This window comes from Sinocyclocheilus grahami, unplaced genomic scaffold (genome assembly GCF_001515645.1).
Source record: "Sinocyclocheilus grahami isolate Dianchi unplaced genomic scaffold, SAMN03320097.WGS_v1.1 scaffold963.1, whole genome shotgun sequence".
Classification (NCBI taxonomy): Eukaryota; Metazoa; Chordata; class Actinopteri; order Cypriniformes; family Cyprinidae; genus Sinocyclocheilus; species Sinocyclocheilus grahami.
The window spans coordinates 921-6,811 of NW_015506142.1; the positions used below are offsets into that span (position 1 = coordinate 921).

The following is a 5,891-nucleotide window of genomic DNA, read 5'->3' on the forward strand; positions in this document are numbered from 1 at the left end:
CTACATTTTGTCATCCACATGTCCTGTTTGATTAATCTTGACCTTGCATTTCATCTTCCCTTATGTGAAGTCTCATGAGAACCCTCCCGCACCGCACAGCTGGTATTTACTAAAAAAAAAAAAAATCTAAACAAACCCAGTCAGCGGATGAAATCTGTCCAGCACAGAAGAATAGGGCTGACAGGAAGACACTCCCTTCGACAAATGCCACAGACTCAGTCTTTACAGTGCGCCTTTTTAGCATTAGCATTCCAGAAAGTGACTCCACAGCTAAAACATTTCATGAAGAAACTGTAATTTGGAAAGAAGAACAGAGAAATTTTTTTTTCTGAAGTAGGTCAATATGGTGGTATAACACAGCTGGAACAGACTGCTGCATGAAAGCTACTCTTGGTAGGTAAAACTGAACTTGGTGAGCTGATGTTTTTTTTAATAGATAAGATATTTAAAGCAGATTTCGATGCCACAAATAATACAAACTAAACTGCATTCTGGACTTTGATTATGCAATTTTTACAATAATATTCTTACATTATTATGATTATCATTATTATTTAACCTTTGCATGTATATTGCCTCATAAATGTTTTTCCATCTTAGAAATAATGAAATATTAGCATTTGAACCCTCTGCATTTTCTCTTTAGACATCATAATGGAGACAAATCACTGTGTTTTCCACATGTTTCTCTGCATTTCTCTGATCTTGACACACTGGCACAAGGGTTCAGCTTGTCATACAGGCTCTCAGGTAGAATGTGAGAAAGCCCCATTTGTACCTGGTTACAACCTGGCGGGCGAAGGCTTTGATGTTGTCAGGATGCACCGTAAAGGTGCCTTTTTGATCAATGTCAAGTCACACATGGATAATGGTACTTGTACAGTCTGCAAGATCCGCTTTCAGGGAGGGCAGATACAGAAACTTCCCTCAGCTGTGCTGGACTGGCGTCCCTTCAGCCGCTGCAGCAAACAGCTTTCTAGTGCTCTTCATCATTCTGTCGACTCCCTAATGAAGAGTTCAACATCACTCATCAATAACAACTGGGAAATGGACCTTAGCTTGGATGACATAGGAAAGGCAATTTTTGGAGGGAGCCGTTCAGATATTGCTAAATTTGCCCAATCTCAGAATGCAATGGATAAGGCAACATTTGTCCTCCATGAGCTCAGCTGCACATATTACAGGTAAGTACATATGAGTTTATGACTTTTTTTGCATTGTATTTGTAATGACTTTTTAACTTCTTCACAGAATGATGACAGTCTGATCCATTCTCAGTATCTCTGAACATGCATACAATATTGTTAGATGATTTGATAACTGAGAAAGCACATAGGCCTACACAATTAATGATCTTTATCCTGTTATACTTTGCATTTATTTAGAGGTCTCATATCTCATCTACGGTGGGCAGATTGAAATCTAAGAATTCCTGAATAACATATAAATTAGTCTGTTAAGGCTAATACCTTCTGTTACGGTTTAACTAATTGACTAATTTCAAATGATATATCATATAATAATCTCATCCATTTTGGCAACAATACACTGGTCATTTATCTGGACACTTGCAAACTATGTCACTGTTTTGAAAATATTTAGAATATAAAAAAAATAAAAAAACCCCAGCAAAAATCCATCTTCTAAACCATGTCTTTAACCAAATACACCTTGAAACTATAATATTTTGTGTTGTAGAACTGGCGGGGCGGATTTCGCGGGAAATTGCATGCGTCATTCATAGGCGAGTATCACTCATATCCGCAGACAGGACTCATTAAGCTAAACGTTTTGTGTCACAAACAATAATTGTTTGGACCATGGATTATTAAAAAGGCAGGCCTCTGGGGAAAAATAAAAAAAAGGTTATTCATTTGTCCGTCTGCTCTAATAAGATGGTGTGTATCCATGTGTAGGCCTACTACACCTCTAATCATTCATCCGCACAGACAAGCAGAGCCAAAGCACAACCAAAACAAAGTTATTCAGCAAGATGCATGGTATTTTTACTCGCTAGAGGGCGCAAAGCTACATTATGTCTAGACAAAAATATCAGTGCAGGTGGCAACTACAAGCAATTGATGTTAACATTTTTCAACAGAATCAGTTCCTTTGGTACTGTCTTCTATAATGCAGTGAAATTCATACATATTGAATCCAAAAAGATACACAAAACAGATGCTCAATTGCAGTTTACCTTAGGCTACTTAATTTTCTTGTAGTTAATGATAAATGGACTTGAGAATACCAGCTTGATATTATAAAAAAGTAATACATTTACATGTATTTCAAGTTAATTCTTATTGGCTGTTCAGAAACCGTAAAATATATGAAGGCTCATAGGATCCTAATGTAGTTTAAAGGAAGCAGCAGTGCAAGTAGCTGGTTAATTTAAAGGAACACTCCACTATTTTTGAAAATAGGCTCATTTTCCAACTCCCCTAGAGTTAAACAGTTGAGTTTTACCGTTTTCGAATCCATTCAGCCGATCTCCGGGTCTGGCGGTAGCACTTTTAGCTGCAGCTTAGCATAGATCATTGAATCTGATTAGACTGTTAGCATCTCATTCAAAAATGACCAAAGAGTTTCGATATTTTTCCTATTTAAAACTTGAATCTTCTGTAGTTACATTTTGTACTAAGACCGACGGAAAATGAAAAGCTGCGATTTTATAGGCCGATAAGGCTAGGAACTATACTCTCATTCCGGCGTAATAATCAAGGAACTTTACTGCCGTACCATGGGTGCAGCAGGCGCAATGATATTACGCAGCGCCTGCAAATAGGCTAATTTAGATATATAGGCCTAGAAAATCGCAACTTTTCATTTTCCGTCGTCTTAGTACACGATGTAACTACAGAAGAGTCAAGTTTTAAATAGGAAAAATATCGAAATTCTTTGGTCATTTTTGAATGAGATGCTAACGGTCTAATCCGATTCAATGATCTATGCTAAGCTACAGCTAAAAGTTCTACCGCCAGACCTGGAGATCGGCTGAATGGATTCGAAAATGGTAAAACTCAACTGTATAACTCTAGGGGAGTTGGAAAATGAGCCTATTTTCAAAAATAGTGGAGTGTTCCTTATCAGTGCATTTTTTCCTTGTGAGACTTGGGATTGCATATTATGAGGGAGAGACATGATCTCAAAGATGCTTAGATTAGCATCTATTCCTCATCTGACCAAACAATTTAGTCCTAAATTGTCCAGCCAAATCATGGTTTTATCTGAAAAACAAACCCAGAGCATGCTTTATAGGTACTTTCTTATCACCTCATTAACCAAATTACTGTCAAAAACACTGAAAAAGAAAACTTCAGGCAAAGTACAGTTATTTAGAAACCACAGTCAGAATCTGCTGACAGATGATTTGTTGTTGTTCATTTAAAGTTACAGAGTTGCAGACCACCCAGAGCTCAGCACTGAATTTTCAAGACACCTCCAGCGACTTCCGACACGATATGACGAGGAAACAAAACCCCTGTACCAAAGAACTATAGATACTTACGGCACTCACTACACACGTCAAGTCCATCTGGTGTGAGGCGAGTGAGGCGAGTCACGGCTTTTCGAACTTGTCTTGCAACCCTGAAGGGCTTCTCAGAGACCGATATCAAGAACGGCCTGAACATAGAGTTAAAGATTACTTTGGGGTTCCTTCCAGCTAATGCCTCGCTTTCCAACAAATGCTCTCAAATCCTTAAAGATAACATGAGCATGGGATTTTACCAGGGCTTCATGACACACAAGATAGAGGTGCTGGGAGGTGAGAAATACTTTCCAGACCTAGTTTTAAACCAAAGCCCAGCTGAAGCATACTCAAACTGGATGATGAGCTTGCATGACAATCCGGATGTCATATCATATGCAATTTTCCCTCTTCATCATCTGGTGGCTGATCTTGAGGTTAGTGCCAATCTAAAAAGAGCAGTAACTGCGTATATTGAAGAGAACATGCTTTCTGTAAATCACAAAGAGAATCAAGGATGCTCACAAACACCAAATCTAGACAACAACTGCTGTCCTATGCAAGCCGGCCGTGGCAAGTTAGTAGTGATGGTGCAGAGAGCAGCAGGCCTGAAAGCAGATCTCTTCACACGTACTGATGGTTACGTGAAAGTTTGGTACTACCTCATGTATGAGGAGACTGAGGTGGTTATGGACAATAATGATCCCGAATGGAACATCAGCTATGATTTTGGATCAATTGAGTTTGGTCATGAACTCATATTTGAGGTTTGGGACAGTGATGTCATTTATAATGACATGGTGGGGAGATGTGTGGTCAGCCCTGAACGTGGAACTCATTCACACAGCTGTAAATTAAAGAGAGGCATCATGTATTTCACCTACAATGCATCTTGTGATGCTCATCTAACTGGACCCAGGTGTAGCAGATATTCACCAAAACCATAAGACCTTGTATTTGTATAGAACAAATGATACAAAAAGAATATTAAGCATATTTATAATGAAGAATATTTCTGCATATTGCTTTTTAGATAGTTGTATAGACATGTATAGAACAAATAAACACAAATAAAAAAATAATTACATTTTCATTTTATTTTTTTGTAATATATAAGTAGTATAGTGTTCAAATGAAACTTCACATTTTGATATCTCTTGTGGAAAAAGAAGATGACTACAGAGGTTTTAGCTGTTTTTTTTCCAAGACTAATAGATTTCAGAAGATTATTACAGTATTTGTTCTGCTACTACAGAAAATAGTTTTGCTTTCAATGGTTTGATTCCTGTGCGTGTTTGTGGTTATGTATTGCAAAGTGAAAAGTATAAGAGCTTTTCATGTTCTGTAACAGATAATTCATTAATCAAAACTGTCTACTGGTTCAATAAAGACGCCAAGGTCACTGGTTCATTTCCCACAGAACAGAGTTATTAAATAAACTAAACAAAACAAATAAAAATCTTTCAGAAATGCAAATGGAAAATGGTTTTTCGTTTTGTTGTCGTTTTTTCCCCAGACAAATAACAAGACTAAGTACAACATAGAGACCGCACGATATTCTCCAAACAGGTATCCCAAAGAAAACCGAGGTTAGACATGTACAGTCTTAACTCTGTAACAAAGCTAGAAACTAGAAAAATTAAAACTTTGTCATTCTACCATAACTTTAAATGAATGGAATAATTAACAGATGAACAAACAATACACAAAAGGACAGAACACAAACTGAAAAATAGATGATGAATGGTTTTAATTTTGCCTAGGTGAGCAAACAACACACAAAAGGAGAAAATTGCATGATGAATAGGATTAACATTATCAGATAACACTGATTTAAGTTTGACCTCAAATGCTGTAACACAAGGTTGTAGGTCTTTTTGAAGGATTGTCACAATATGATGAAGAAACTAAACCCCTGTACTGAAGGACTATACAGCACTCACTACATACGTCAAGTCCATCTGGGAGGATGAGGCGGGTCACGGCTTTTCGAACTTGTCTTGCAACCCTGAAGGGCTTCTCAGAGACCGATATCAAGAACTGCCTGAACATTGAGTTAAAGATGACTTCTCAGTGGGCAATTGATGTTGAAAAGATATCAAATTCACCTAAAAAAAAACTAAAAAAAAGGTCAAATATGCACTGTCAAAAACTTGATGTAAATTGAACGTCAAACATATTTGCCTACATATACATTAAACCAATTTCAGTGTGGGATTAATTTCCTATTTTCACCCAATTACCACTGGAAGAAATTGCCATCTAAACTAAATTTAAAATAATGTTACAACATCTTGATCAAATCTTGACTAATATTTGACATCAAATTGATATCAAGGTGCCTGGGTTTGAGGTTCCTTACAGCTAATGCCTCTTTTTTGTAACAAATAGTCTCAAATCCTTGAAGATAACATGAGCATGG

General features: G+C 37.1%; 1 pseudogene; it reads left to right on the plus strand.

Moving 5' to 3' along the window:
* The first annotated feature begins 334 nt into the window (after window positions 1–334).
* Window positions 335–4,416, plus strand: LOC107564783 (perforin-1-like; annotated as a pseudogene).
* Window positions 4,417–5,891: the final 1,475 nt, after the last annotated feature.